The sequence below is a fragment of the Ovis canadensis genome, chromosome 17 (assembly GCF_042477335.2).
Source record: "Ovis canadensis isolate MfBH-ARS-UI-01 breed Bighorn chromosome 17, ARS-UI_OviCan_v2, whole genome shotgun sequence".
In the NCBI taxonomy this organism is placed as follows: Eukaryota; Metazoa; Chordata; class Mammalia; order Artiodactyla; family Bovidae; genus Ovis; species Ovis canadensis.
Window position 1 is genome coordinate 75,221,206 of NC_091261.1, and position 16,044 is coordinate 75,237,249.

The window sequence follows — 16,044 nt, forward strand, 5'->3', positions numbered from 1 at the left end:
GTGGGAGTGGGTGCTCCCTGTAGCTGGTCCCCCAGGTTTCTGGTTCATCACTGCTCCTCCTAGGGGACCTGCCTGCCCCCGGCAGCATCTGTCACCTCTCCCTGTGTCCTTTGAGCCATCACCAGCTTTTAGCCGGTGAAGTGATCCATGACATGTGGTTTGTTAGGGAGTGATGGCTTTTGGCAATCAAAACTGGAGGGGAATGGTCAGGCCCAAGACTCCCAGGGGCCAGTGGGGTGCCGAGGCTGAGTCATCTGGTCATGGGCATCTCCCATCACCCTCAGTACTCACAGAGCCTCTCACTGGCCTATATTATCACAGGTCAATAACAGCACAGAAGTAGCAGGAATAGCACTGACTGTGTACATGGCATGCTGGGCTCAGCGCTAAGCACCTTGCGTGATCAATATCATTTAATCTTCACCTCACAGCAACCCTCTGAGGTGACAATTATAGAAAGGTCATTTTAGTGTGACCAGCATTTACTTCCTTTGCTCAGGTTAACTGGGTCCTGATTATCCTTTGGGGACCCATCCTGCTTCTGCTATTGGTCTTTGTGATTCAGGAAACCACAAGAGCTGATTCACAGCCTCCCCACCCAAGGAAGGTCCAAGGTGGCCATATGACCTCAATCTGACTGAACAGTATAGTCATTTTCTCTGATTTCAGGAAACCTGCTGCTGCTGCTAAGTCACTTTCACTTTCAGGAAACCTACAAACTCTCAATTCCAGGACTAGTGGGAGGAGGGCTTGCGGCTGACACTATGTAATTATGGAGTTACTGGTAGGCATTTGTGCAAAGATGAAGATAGCCAGAGCCACTGGAGAAGGAAAGCCCACCACTGAGGAAAAGGAGAGTCAAGAGATCGGGAGGGGGAGAAAAGAGACACGCTGGGAGGGAGGGAGAAAGAGCAAGTGAGAGAATGACCGGTGATGCTATCAAACTCCTGGATCAAGCCAACTCTGAAGCTGGTTGCCAGTTACATGAAGCTATACAGTCCTCATTTGCCTGAGAATAAGAGTGTAATGATATTTAAGTTGGACTTTCTGTCAGTTACAACCAGAAGGATCCAACGAATATAACTACTATCATTATTTCCACTTTACATATGAGTAGTGGGAAGCTAGGGCTTCCCAGGTGGTGCTAAAGAACTCATCTTCCAATGCAGTAGGCATAAGAGACCCAGGTTCAATCCCTGGGTCAGGAAGATCCCCTGGAGGAGGACATGGCGACCCACTCCAGTATTCTTGCCTGGAGAATCCTACGGACAGAGGAGCCTGGTGGGCTACAGTCTAAGGGGTCCCAGAATCAGACACGACTGAAGCGACTTAGCATGCATGTACGCAGTTAGAAGCTAATTGAAATGAATTACCTGAGGTCACACAGCTGTGAATTCGCAGCGCTTGGATTCAAGCAACTTTTGCCCTGAACCTGAAGCTGTTAGGTCAGAACTCTCGGTCTTTTATCCGGAGAAGGCAGCGGCACCCACTCCAGTACTCTCGCCTGGAAAATCCCATGGGCGGAGGAGCCTGGTGGGCTGCAGTCCATGGGGTCGTGAAGAGTCAGACACGACTGAACGACTTCACTTTCACTTTTCACTTTCCTGCATTGGAGAAGGAAATGGCAACCCACTCCAGTGTTCTTGCCTGGAGAATCCCAGGGACGGGGGAGCCTGGTCTGCTGCCGTCTATGGGGTTGCACAGGGTTGGACATGACTGAAGCAACTTAGCAGCAGCAGCTCAGTCTTTTATAGGGCTGTCTCTCTCTCTCTCTCTCTAGGGGCCAAGAGTTGGGAATTTTAGAAGCATCCTATGTGTGGAGCAGCTGGTACACTCTGGTGATTTGGGGGAGGCCAGGAAGGGCTGAGGAGAGGCTGCATCAAAATGAAACATATAATTATTATTTAAATCAGTTCAGATACAGAAGGAGAAAAGTCAGAGCTTTCTGTGGCATTCCCCCCCCCCCATGCCGTTTTTAATTCTATCTTATCAGAACACAGCTGGGATTTGTTTTTCAAAAGGAAAAACTCCTTTAATTAAAAAAAAAAAAATTCTCTGATAAAAGTGAAAATAGCCCACAGGCCGTCAGGTGACAATGGAAGGGAGACAGGGCGTTTTAGCAACTTAAAGCAGATTAAAAAACTAATTTGTTGACTCTTTTTTGCCAAGCCTACCTCTCCCCTGGAAAGCTGTGTGTTTTGCATAATGAAGCTGAAATCCTGAAATCGCTGCAGTAGGCCCAGCTCCCTCTTTGTGGGCATTTCAATGGGCTCCCACCTCACGTGGGGGTGCAGTTTCTTCTTATTGCTCTGGCTGGGGCTTAATAGAATCATTTCACTCCCTGTACTTAAAATCTGTCCAGGGCCTCCCACTGCTGGAAGGATAGAGAGCAGAGCGCTCTTGGGGCTGGCCAGGCCCTGAGAATGGTCCACTTGGCTGTGTGCCAGCTCTTTCCTAGCCTGGAAATGCGTCTGTGTCTCTGATTCATGCCGCTGTCCTCACCTCAGGGCCTTTGCATGTGCTGGCTCTCCTATCTTCCCAGCCTTCTCCACCTGGTCAATCCTCTTCATCCTTCAGAGTCAGGCTCTGTTTTTTTTCTCTCTCTCAAGGAAGTCTTCCATTTCAGAGGCCCTAAATTCTGGCAGTTACTTCAAGTTGTAATTATATGCAGGTTGGGGTCTTGCTTTTCTCCTCACTTTCTCCACAAGGTCTGGCATACAGTAGGTGCTCAATAAAAATCTGTCGAATAGACTAGTGGGTGAACCTTGATGAAAGGGAGTGCATGGTGCCAGCATGCCACGGGTTCCTCAACACCTCAGGTCTTCCCTTTGCTGCGTGCAAAGCCCCAGTCCACATTCTCCCAGCTTGTTTTCACACTCTCCTTGCACACCCACTTTTGGGTGTGCATAGTGCTCTGGGGGGTGAGACCATGTTGTATGGGGAAGAGAACATGGGCTCTAGGGTCAGATCTTTGGTTCCAATCTTAGCCTCTCCAGACTTTAGGAAAAAAATTTTTTTTAATTTATTTCTTCATTTTTGGCTGCACTGGGTCTTCATTGCTATGCCCAGGCCTTCTCCAGTCTCAGGGCATAGGTTTCTGATTGCAGCGGCTCCTCCTGTTGTGCAGCATGGGCTTTAGCGTGCATGGACTCAGTAGCTGTGGCCCATGGGCTTAACTGCCCTGCAGCATGAGGAATCTTTCCAGACCAGGGACTGAACCCGGGTCCCCTGCATTGGCAGGTGGATTCCCATCCACTGGACCACCAGGGAAGTCCGCTCTAGACTTTTACTTATTTACTTCGTTTTCATCCTGCCAAAATCTGTTGTTGTTGTTGTTCAGCCGTGTCTGACTCTTTGCCACCCCATAGACTGCAGCACGCCAGGCTTCCCTGTCCTTCACTGTCTCCCGGAGTTGGCTCAGACTTATATCCATTAAGTCGGCGATGTCATGTCATACACAACATAAAATTTCCTACAGTAACCATTTTAAGTGTGCAGTTCAGTGGTGTTAAGGACATTCACAGCGTCATGCAACCGTCACCACCGTCCATCTCTAGAACAGTCATGTTCCCAAACGGAAACTCGATCCCGTTAAACACCAACTCCCCATTTCTCCCCTCCCCCAGCCCCCGGAGACCACCATTCTACTTCCTGTCTCTCTGAATCTGACTACTTTAAGAAAGTCAAAGTGGAACAATGCAGTGTTTGTCCTATTGTGTCTGGCTTATTTCACTTAGCATAAACATCCTTGAGGTTCATCCTTGTTGTGGTGTGTGTTAGAATTTTGCTCCGCTTTAAGGCTAAATAATATTCCACGGCATGGATGGAGCATACTTTATCCCATGTCGATGGACACTTGGGTTGCTTCCACCTGTCTGCCTTTGTGAATAAAGGTGCTGTGAACGTGCCTATACTCCTTACCTGAGAAAGAGGGTGAAAGAGCATTTTCCTTGGAGGGATGTTGTAAGGATCAATGAGTGTGCCCTGCACAGAGCACATTTCCTGGCACATCAGAAGCACCCATATTGGTCAGGGACCAGCGGGTAACAGCTCACCCCAATGGGGTGACCAAGCACACTTACAATGGAGGGCAGAGTGTAGAGAAGCCACCAGGGATGGGGAGTGCAGCACCCAGGGCCTGGCAGCAGAGGAAGACCATGCCCACCCCCCAGACCAGAAGGGGTAGGGGAGGAAGGCTCCTCAACGCAGAGGACCCTGACAGGGGCTGTTAGAAGACACCACCTCCACACCTGCTGTGTTTTCCTCGCTGAACTCATCACTATTTAAATTTAAGCTGTTCAGTTATTTATTTATGCATTTCTGTTCTGACTCCCATTCCTGGAATCAACCCCCCAGGACAGCAGGGCCTCTGTCTGTTTGCTCAACACTTCATCTTCAGGACCTAGACAGACCTAGGTACATGGTCGATGCCCAGGAAATACTCAAGCCTGGTGCACCTAAGCACTCAATAAATATGTATTGAATCAATGAACGGGGAATGATTCATTTGGTTTTTTTCCACCGTGGTATCCAAATAAAGAAAAAGAAGTGAAAATGTTAGTTGCTCAGTTGTGGCTGACTCTTTGACCCCATGGACTGTAGCCTGCCAGGTTCCTCTGTCCATGGGATTCTCCAGGCAAGAATGCTGGCGTGGGTTGCCATGCTCTCTCGGTCGGGATCTTCCTGACCCAGGGATCAAACCAGGGAAGCCTGGGAGCCAAATAACTACTCCCCAAAGATATCCGTGTCCTAATTCCTTGAACCTATGGTGATGTTGCCCTACATAGTAAAAGGGGCTTTGCAGATACGAGTAAGTTAAAGATCTTGAGATGGGAAGATTATCTTGGATTATCTGAGGGGGCCCAATGCCATCTAATAAGGTGGTGGTGGTGGTTTAGCCGCTAAATCATGTCTGACTCTTGCGACCCCATGGACTGTAGCCTGCCAGGCTCTTCTGTCCGTGGGGTTTTCCAGGCAAGAGTACTGGAGTGGATTGCCATTTCCTTCTCCAGGGGAACTTCCTGACCCAGGAATCAAACCCTGGTCTTCTGCACTGCATGCAGATTCTTTACCGACTGAGCTACGAGAGAAGCGCATCTAATAAGGGAGGCAGGGAACTCAGAAGTCAGAGATGGAGACATGACCGTGCAGGCGGAGGTCAGAGTGACGTGGGGCTACCAGCCTCGGAATGTGGGCAGCCTCCAGGCCATAGCAAAGGCATGGAATGTTCCTCCCCTTGAGAGTCCAGTAGGAACAGAGCCCTGCTGACCCATTCTAGGTTTCTAATCCCTAGCAATGAGAATAAGTTCACATTGTTTTAAGTCCCTGTACTTGTGGTCATTTGTTGCAGCAGCAGTAAGAAATGAATACGCTCACATGCGAAAGCAGCGTGGGAGCTAAGGGACTGTGGCCCTGTCACAGGTCAGGATGGAGAAGGCCCAGGTTCCGACCTCAGCTCTGTCACCAACCCTGTGCAACCTCGGCCAAAGGCCCCTTTCACAATGCCCAGGGCTGACAGGCTGAGCTTACTTAGTGGATACTCATCACAACTCTGGGAGAAGGCACTGTCATTATCATTGCCATATTACAGATGAGCAAACTGAGGCACATGCCGTCCTTATGTTATTTCCTAAGTCCATGGGGTTCGCACAGAGTCGGACATGACTGAGCAACTTCGCTTTCACTTTTCACTTTCATGCATTGGAGAAGGAAATGGCAACCCACTCCAGTGTTCTTGCCTGGAGAATCCCAGGGACGAGGGAGCCTGGTGGGCTGCCATCTATGGGGTCGCACAGAGTCGGACACGACTGAAGCGACTTAGCAGCAGCAGCAGCAGCAAGGTGGTACACTGAAGCTTCTGTCCTCAACCCGAGACTCAAGAAATGTGGGTCTCAAATAGTAATAGGGAAGCTGGGCTGGACTCCAGTTTAATCTGCCTCCAGAACCCAGGGCCTCCTGGTTCCTCCCCAAACTGTAGGGTCCTCAAGGACAGAATTGGGGTCTGCCATTTCTGTATCTTCAGGGCCCAGGACAAAGTACGACTCTTAGAAGACTCTGAGCAAATGCTGAGCATCAGCAGATCTTGACATTCAATATAGAACGAACACGTGAATGAGAGAATGAACAAGTCTCCCCTCAACCAAAGAGACGCTTCTCATGTCTGTGATCTAATTCATTCCTGCCCACCCAACCTCCAGGTGAGCCAACGTGAAGGCCAAGTGCGTGCTTGCTTCCCAAGAATGGCAAACATGCCTGCCAGCATTGGGGAGGCAAGACGACGTCGTGGTTAAAGGCATGGTCTCTGACATCTGGTGATCTGCGTGCAAATCCTGGCGATGCCTCTCCTGAGTTGTCAGTTCATCTCTCTGAGCCTCACAGGTTATACCAGAAGTCATAACAGAAATATCTCAGAGAGCAGTTGTGAGTATGATGAGATATACATATATATATATGTATATGTATGTATGTATATATAAAACCTCTGGCATGGTATCTGGTAAGCACTCCATGAGCATTAGCTGTTATTATTAATATTAACACTGCTGATGTTGGGATGAGCAGAGATCCAGGTAGGAATGGGGTATCCATGGAGGGAAGTACACGGTACACCTCTGAATGCGTACCAGGGGTCCCACAGGAGCAGGAAATACAGACCACTGGCAACTGCATCAGTTAGCTACAATCACAATGATGTAACAAACAACCAGAAAGCCCCAGCAATATACGGATTTAATTAGTTGATCTGTTAGTGGCAAGCTGGAGCATGGCTGAGCTAGACTCTTCACTGAGGTTTGGGCTAAGGGTAGTTCAACATGTGTTCGTTCTGGGGCCAGGCTAGGGGGAGGGGGCAGCTACCTTGGTGGAGCGCCTCTCCCAGCCATGGCAGAAACATGTGAGGCCCCTGGACACCTAAGCTTGGAAAGGACACGCTATCACTTCCACCGATGGCCAGAGGAAAACACAAGGCCAAACCCGAAGCGAAGGATGAGGAACACAGACCCTGCCTGCCTCTTGAGCGGGAACAACAGCCACGTCTCATGGCTAAGGGCATGGATACAGGGGGGAGGGAGGAATTGGGGCCAGGGATGTGTTTCCCCCAACAACCAAACACTAGGCAAACCTCAGAAAGGGCTCTCACACTGCCCTGGCCTGCTCGCCTCACCAGCTCCTGCAGCCGCTGTGCCATCAACTTCTGGTCAAAACCTGGAAGACCCCAGCAGCAACACTGGCAGTCTGTGGGGACCCCCAACCTCACCTTCCCAACATCTGGACCTGCTCCGGGGAGCCATTAATCTCGGGCAATTTCTTTCCTCTCTTGATTTGTTTATTTAAGGAAAACAAGTTGCTCTTAATTAGAAACACTGCTGTCGAAATGTTCATTGCATTCTAGGCTGCCTATGTTCAGACCTTCTGCCTAAAATTATACCTGCGCTCTGAACATCTGTGAGTCTGCTCGGTGAGTGGCCTAAGTGCAGGCTTCTGGGGCGGGAGACGTGGGTTGTCCTGGGGGCTGAGGGAGCTGGGGGGGCAGAGGAAGACACAGCTTCAGAGCAAAGGCACTTGGGAAAATGAACATCCAACACCCCAACACTCTGCTCAGAGCTGGCACCACCGATCGCTGAATCAACACTCGGCAGGTACACGCTCGAGCACAGTGCAGACGCGCAGAGCACACAGAAGAGGAGCCTTTAAAGGCTCAGAGCCGTGTTCTGTTAGGACACTCTCAGCAGTGTTTACAGCGCCCTCAACACCTTATCAGCCCTGGGACACCGAGTCTCACCCGCACAGATGCACGTGTTCAGAAACACACACACACACATGCGACACACACAGAAGTTACTTTGCCCCACAGACAGGCAAACACATGAAACACACATCCTACACCCAGGGACAGGTGAAAAGACACAAGGCCCCATCCTAGGCACACACATTCGGAAACTCGCGCACACACAGGAGACACGCACAAACACCACACTGCAACATCCAGAAACACATTCAGAGACACCTCACGTGCACACTGAGACACACTCAAATGGACACAGCAACACAAACCCAATAGCAACACTAAGAAACACACACATATACACAGAGACACAACCAAGCACAATGCTTCAGGCAGGGGCACACACCCAGAAACACACGTGTACACACACAGATGACTTAAGTTCATACTGCAAAACACACAGGTACACATCCATAGAAACGCACACATACACAGAGACACAGTCAAATGTGCCCTCTCTCACTCACAGACACACGTGCTCAGAACCTCACACATGCACACAGACACTCACAGAGGCTGCACCACAGCAGACAGGCACACTCACACAAAGGATGAGGAGTGTGCAGTGCTGTACACACGCACACGCAGAGACACAAAGGTGCGTCGAGAAACATGTAGACACAACTGTAAGTATACACTCATGTCACTGCACACAGGTGCGTACGTGCACACACACAGGTGCCCACAGGTGCCCACACAGACAACATACACGTGTGCCCTGGCCACCCCACATAGCTCCTCAGACACAGAGACTGGCACACAGACCCTCACGACACATGCGTGCATCTGATCACACACACACAACTGCTTAACACTCACAGTTGCTTATGCATACCCACACTCACACTGCCTCACACAGGCACGTGCACACACACACAAATGCCTAAGTCCATGGACAGGCAATCTCACGAGTACACACTCATACGGACACTAGTCTCACACGTGCCCAAACATGCTCCAGGGTTTGATGTAACTCATACTCACATGAGCACACGTATGCATAGTACATGAGAACGTATACAGAGGCACACGTTCAAACACATGTGTCTATACAGACACACACGTCCTATTCCACCAGGAAAGCAAACTGTTCGTTTTCTGAATCCTGGAAGTCGAGCCCGCAGATAAGAGCTAACACACGGTGGAGCTGCTCCCACTCCAGGCCAGGCTGCATGCCTGTTAACTCACTCCGTGTTGGCCAAGATGAGGTCTGTCTTCCCTGTGGAGGTTTTAGCCCGGACCCAGGGCTTCCTTGGTGGCTCAGACAGTAAAGAATCTGCCTGTAATGCGGGAGACCTGGGTTCAGTCCCTAGGTTGGGAAGATCCTCTAGAGGAGGGCACGGCAACCCACTCCAGTATACTTGCCTGGAGAATCCCCATGGACAGAAAAGCCTGGTGGGCTACAGTCCAGGGGGTCGCAAAGAGTCGGACACGACTGAGCGACTGAGCACAGCACAGGGGTTACCTAGTACAGGGAGGGATGTAGATATCCCAAGCCTTGGAACCATTCAGAAAGAAATAAGACTGGCTAATTGACAGCCTTTCTCCACAATCTCAGCCACCTGCCCCCCCCCACACACACACGCCAGACACTTTCCCGGCGTGGCTGTTCCTGCAGGGAACAGCAGCCTCGCCTGATCAGACAGCCTCAGCAGATGGAGGACTGCCCAGATATTCTGAACTTCTCTGCCCTGCATCCCTCCACAGCTGCAAAGTTGGAGCCATGGAGACAGCTTACCTCTACCTCCTGTTGTCATGGCGACGCAGCAGCTGGATGCATCCAGTGCTCCTAGACCGCCTGGGGCTCCCCACCAGGAGCTGCTGGTCCAGAAGTGCTTTTATGAGGAAGGAGCGAGTAGTGGGGGGCGGGGCGGGGGGGGAGACTGCAGGTGTCAGATGATCCGAGAGAACAAGGGCCCTGCTCCCCAGCCAAGGATCAGTCACCTGGTGCTCAGGGCCAGCCTCCCTGGGGACAACAGCACCCAGATGCCCGTGCGCAAGACTCAAAACAGACAGCCTTGCTGCTGCACTCGTGCAGCCCCAGCCTCACCAGGTGCACCAAGCACCTCCCACGCACTGTCTCAGCTATCAGCTCCTCACTGTACTACGGAGGGACCGGGGTTCAGAGGGCGAAGTGATGGGTCAGACTCAGATGTGCCTCAGTCCTAGACCTCTTACACACTGTGTTACACCACCTGCTGGGATTTGGAGGACTTCATCTCTGACAGTCACTCAGGGCTGTAAGAATGTGTGGATCTCTGAGGATATAGGAAATCTCTTCCTTTTTACAGAAGCAGCAACTGGAGCTCAGAGAGGTCGAGTGATTTGCCCAAACTCACATAGCAGATTGATGGCCGACTTGACGTTCAACCTCTTGACCTGAAGACGGGGTTTCCCCAGGACATCAAATACCAGCCTCTGACACCCTCGAAGCACCCCCGGGTCCTGGCAGCCTAGAGAGGCAGATCGTAGCCTGCCTGGCCCCAGGTCAGAATCCCAAGCAACGGCAGCAGGTCCTCAGACTCCCACCTTATGCCTCAAGCACTGTCCTGGAACCACGCAGCAATGTTGTTCCCTAGAGGCAGACACCAGGTCTGCCACGGGGCCAGGGGAATACATCTGTTAGGTCCGTTAGGTCGTGAACAGAAGCACTTTCACTGCCTGCCTCACGGACCAACTAGTTCATGGAGATGACCCCGGCCCCAGGCTGGAACCCTAGGGAGTAAAGCAAGACTCCATCTTGGGGGCTGTGACAACAGGGATGGCTCCAAAAATGACCCCTGGAGACCAGGTGGCCTCTTTGGAGCATGTTTTTCCTTAAGAGGAAAAAAACGATCTGGCCAAGCTCATGAGCTATGTGCTGGGCTCTGCAGAGCCTCGAAGGGCCTGAGGTGTGACAGACCACCCACAGCCTCAGAGTTGAGGATGACAGTGCCAGGAGTCCCCATCCAAATGTCCATTCCAACCTCTTTTCTGCTGAAGTTTGCACCTCGCCAGGCTCCGATCTGAATGGTCTCATTGAGCAGCTCAGGAAACTTCTCCCAAATTTTTAGCTCATCTAAGGAGCTGCAAGGAATGGGAGCTGATCCCCTGTCTCTAGCGTCTCTGCCAGCGAGGTGATTCGGCTCCAGCGATGACGCTTGGGGCTGCTGGAAGGGCTTGGATGGGGGCGATCTGTCTGGACAGGTCCCCCTGCTTTCCTCTACACACACATACACACACACACGCACGCACGCACCAGAATGGACATAAGCAAGACTGCAAAGCACTCTACACAGAATTCATCACCCGGGCAGCCCTGGCTTCTTCTCCAGATGATGGGGAATCTCGTTTACCAGAGTATTACCCCCAACAAGGACCCTGTAAAGTCAACTTGAAAATGCGTCCAGCTCCTTCTCCCTCAGAACTCTAACTGGCCAAGAAGGGGGTGATTCATGAATCAAATGAAGGGGGCCCATTGCCTTCCCCCTGGTCCAGGTCAGCTGAGAAGCCCTAGACGTCCTATCTTGGGAACTGAGGGGGTGCCTGGAGGAAGGACAAAGGATAAGCCAGCACGTCCAACCCTCTGCGGGAGGAGAGAAAGTTTGTCATCCACCCAGGGCTGGGCTGTCACCACTGGGGGTTCTTTACTCACTGGGCTCTGGACACTGAACCCCAGGCTCCAGGCAGCATCTGGAATCGGCAGCCCAGGTTGGGGACAGATACCCTTTGCAGCAGCTCTATGCCCTCTCCCTAAGGCCCCCCTGCTAGCAAGACCAGGCCCCTTTGCCCTTACCTGAGGGTCTCAGTCACTTGCAAACTCTGCCAACGGAGCCCAGCCAGCGCCCGCGGTCTCTCTCTGCGACTCCCGCGTCCCGCTTGGCGCACCCGCTCTGTGGGCGCCTTCCCAGCCGCCAGCTGCTGCAGTGGCATCCAGGAAAGGGAGACTGGATTTTCTTTCTCGCCGCCCAGTCTCCTCCCGGCTGCCCGGGGGGCTATTTCTTCGGGTCTGGTGCAAGGGGCATCCTCCGCGCCTCCAGCGGGAAAGTGGAAGAGTGTGCGTCCTGGATTGCAGCAGCGGCGACAGCGGTGGCCGGGGACGAGGAGGCGGTGGCGACGCCAGCCGGTGAGCCGGGGAGGCGGGCGGAGGCGAGAGGAAGTGCAAACCGGGCTCCTGCGAGCCTGGCGCTCGGGCGGGCTGGCGGGCGGGCGGCACTGCGGGTGCCCCGCGCCAAGGCGAGGCCCCGCGCAGGCACCCGCCCGGGGATGCCCGGGCCCGCCGCGCGCTGGGCGCGGGCTGCGGCTGAGCGCGGGGCTCCGGCCGCCTCGCCTCCCTCTCTCTCGCTGCCTCCCTCCCTGGCTCGCTCGCTCCCCCGGACTTCACGTCTCTGGAGCCCGAGCTCCCAGCGCCGCTGCCGCCGCCGCCGCCAGCAGCACGCCTCAGCCCGGCGCGCTCCTCGCGCGGAGCCACAGCACTGCCTACCGCTTAACTCCTTGCATGCCACCTGGCCCTCCCGCAGCCTCCCGGGGAGCTGGGCAGGCCCGGTGCCAGGCCTGCTGCGGCCCTGGGAAAGGGCCTCAGCCTCTAAGCCTCAGTTTCCCCATCCGTAAAATGGGCTCGAAAGCCGCACGTCCTAGAATTGTCTGGAGAATTAACTGAGACGATTGTGGGACGAGCCAAGATCCCTGACATTGCGTAAGCGCTGATAAACGGCAGCGGATTTGTTGTTGCTGCTGCTGGTTTTGTTCAGGAGGCTTGCCACAGTGCCTCATTAATGGTAACCCCCCCCCCCCAATAAAGGGCACTCTTGGGTTTTGGGGGGGTGGGGGCGGGTGTTTAGTTTCTTGTTTTACAAGCTACACAGGCAGCAAGTTTAAGCTGTGTGACCTCTGTCTGATCACTCACCCTCTCTGAGCCTGTTTCAGAATTTCCCTTCAGAGCTCTGTGACCTTGGACAAGTTTCCACCCTGAATCCCTGTATCCTCCTCTGTAAAGTGAGATAGTAGGTAATGCCCCCCTTCAAAGGATCTCCACTGAAACTCTGTGAAAGGAGCCCACCTAAAGGAAGGGTCACTGCTGGGGGAGGGCCTCCTAAGTGCCACGTACTTCCACACATATCAAGCCCTTGAAAACAAGCCTCGAAGGCTGCTAGTTCCATTTTCATTTTTCAGATGAGAGGACTGGGGCCAACAGAGGTTAAGAGACTCGGCTAGCTTAGCACAGCTAGAAAGGAGCAGAGCTGGGATTGGTACTCTGGAATTTCTGACTCCAAAACCATTGTCTGTTTAAGCTTGGAACTCAAGGAGAGGCTTTAAAGTGGCCCTTTGCAGACTCTTCTTCATTTAAACTAACAAGAAGAATTCATTCCTGCATTTCTTCTTTATCGGAGCAATCATTTCCCCAACTATAAAATTAATTCTCATCTAATGTACATAATTCAGAAAATACTAAATAAAAAGAAGAAAAGCAAATCAACTCCATTCTTATCACCCAGAGATGATGATTTTTAACATCTTGGTGTGGTTCCTTCCAGTCTTTTTTCTATACCTACATGTAAAAGCATGTAGAATCATCCATTCTGTATCAGGAGATGGGTAGGGCTTGGCAAATGCAACTCATAAATCCTTTGTGAAGGCTGAGCCCCCAGTTTCACAAAGAAAAAGACATGTAAATGCTCGATCAATGGCAGCTGCTGCTCTTTATTAGAAAGAAGTGATCTGAATAATACTAACACCAGTTGCTGAGAATTGCTGAGTCCTTACTAAGCAATAAGCACCATTTCTGTTAATTCTTTACAAACACCTTAAGGGATACATCTTGGAGTTGGTTCATTAGAAGATGAAAGACTGGAAAGATGGTTCATTTAACGATGAAGACTCAGAAAACTGAGGCCCAGAAGGGTGAGGTCAGTTGTTCAAAGGCACACAGCAAATTCATGGCAGAGCTGGAATTAGAACTCCAGCTCATCTGCCCACCCCACCCCAGTCTCCAGCATGATTACAAATGGCAGATCCTCTGTGCCTTTCCCATGCCATCCTCTTCCCACCGCAACTCACAGCCCTCTTGCTCTATCTCGGGGACAACTCTCCTCCGGGGAGCAATCCAGGGACTGACACCTGGTCAAGGAGCCCATTGCAGGGTCTGAGAAGTGTGCGACTGACCTCTGGCCACTTCCAGTCCACCTCCACCAAATCCCACTTCTCCCCACCCCTCTGCCATGCCCCTCAGGAAGGAGCAGTGGGCTTCTCACAAAGTGGAAGAAGCTGCAGGTGAAGCTCAAGGGCTAGGCAAGTGTCCTTGGGTTGGTCACTCACCCCTTGGAGTCACCGCTTCATTATCCATGAAAGGACTAATGTCTTCCCTGCTTGCTTCTTAGGGTTTGGGGAAAATAACAGACTGGAAAGCAATTTGAGAGCGGCAAAATTGTCATATATAATGGTGATGTTATAACCATCACTGCCATCATCATCCAAGCATTTAAGGACAGAGTACCCTGGTTGTGCAGTGTTGAAAAGTGGGAGCCCTGAAGACAAGCTTGTTCTTCCCATATGGATGACCCCTCACAATGTATTGAAAGAATGATCTTTCCCCCACTGCCCTGTGGGCCCACTTGTGTCGCAGAACATATGTTCCCCACATGCGTGTAGGCCGGTTCCGGGCTTTCCATTCAGTTCTGTTGGTCGACTTGGTTATGTTTATATCAGTATTGCACGGTCTCAATTACTATAGCTTTATAATAGTCTTGATATCAATAAAACACATTCTTTTAGCATTCTCTCTACAATATTATCTTGGATATTCTTGGCTTTTTGAATTTACCTATCAATTTTAGAATTAGTTTATCAGGTCTCTCATACAACAATGACAAATACTCGCTGGGTTTGAATTGAGATGACATAGAGTCTACAGATCAATTTGAAGAGATTTGCCATCATTACAGTATTGAGTTTTCCAATCCCTCTACCTCACACCACATGCAGAAATAAATGCCGATTGAGCTGTAGATCTAAACGTGAAAGGCAAAATAACAAAGCTTCCGGAAGCCTATAACAGAGGCAACCTTTATAACCTTGGGGGTAGGAGAAGACTTCTTGTTTAAGAAGTCTTGTTTAAGAAGCAGTATCCAAAAGGGAAAATACTGATATATTTCACATATTAAAATCATAAGAACTCCACTAATAGACACCATTTAACTGCATGAGTCAAGGCATGGAATGGGAGCAGATATTTCCAACACCCAGAACTATGGGCTCCTATTCAGAATTTATTAAAAATCTTCCCACAAATCAATAAGTAAAAGACAAGACAGCCAAATAAAATGCTCAAGAAACTGGGACAGAGGCTTCACAAAAGAAAATGTTCAGAGAGCCAATAAACTCATTAAAAGGTGTTCAGCCTAATTAGAAATCAGGGGCACGCCTATTAAAACTGCAAGGAGATACCATTACCCTAAAATTACAAAAACGGACAATCCCAAGTGCTGGTGAGAACACAGAGCAACTGGAAATTGAATGTGCTGCTGTTAGGAGTGTAAATTGGTGCAAATATTTTGAAAAACTGGGTGGTATATCTACACAGTCTGAATATACACCCCTTTCTGGCTGGCATTTCCTCTTGTAGGTATACAGCTAACAGAAATGAATGCTTGTGTCCACCAAGAGACGCACATGAGAATGTTCATGGCGGTCATGCTTTGCTGTAACAGCACATTTTAACCACACAAATGAACATACCTACAAAACACAAACAGACTCACAGACAGAGAGAACAGACTTGTAGTTGCCAAGGCAGGCGGGGGGAGGGAAGGAGTGAGAGTTTGGGATTAGCAGATGCAAACTATTATAAATAGGATGGACAAACAACAAGGTCCTATTGGACAGCACAGAGAACTATGTTCAATAGCCTGTGATAAATTATAATGGAAAAAATATGAAAAGAATATATATATATATAATATATGTATAACTGAATCACTTTGCTGTACATCAGGAAATAACAGCATTGTAAATGGAGTGTACTTCAATAAAACAGAATATCACATTTGAAACTAATCTCAAACAACGTCAATCTTCACCAACCATAGGTATAATCAGCTGGTGGAACACTATACGGCAACGAAAAGGACCAGATTCCAGAAACACACCACCACAGGGTGAGTCCAACACGCAGTGTTGAGGGATAGAAATGAAACACCAGGGGGCACTTCCTGTAAAGACTTCACTCGCTTAACGTTCGGAGGCAGGCAAACTCAGCTGGAGGCTGGAGGCCAGAGTGACGGAAT

The 16,044-nt window shown here is 50.6% G+C and overlaps 1 protein-coding gene across 3 annotated transcripts in view; it reads right to left on the reverse strand.

Annotated features, from left to right (window-relative positions):
• Positions 1-12,408, reverse strand: part of WSCD2 (WSC domain containing 2) — a 119,786-nt gene extending 107,378 nt beyond the window's left edge. The window contains exon 1 of one of the 3 annotated variants that reach the window (XM_069558009.1): positions 11,559-12,408. The gene's annotated coding sequence lies outside the window, so the exon portion shown is untranslated. The remainder of the gene's footprint in view (positions 1-11,558) is intronic. The other 2 variants (XM_069558008.1, XM_069558010.1) reach the window with 2 other exon arrangements.
• Between the last annotated feature and the right edge of the window lie 3,636 nt (positions 12,409-16,044).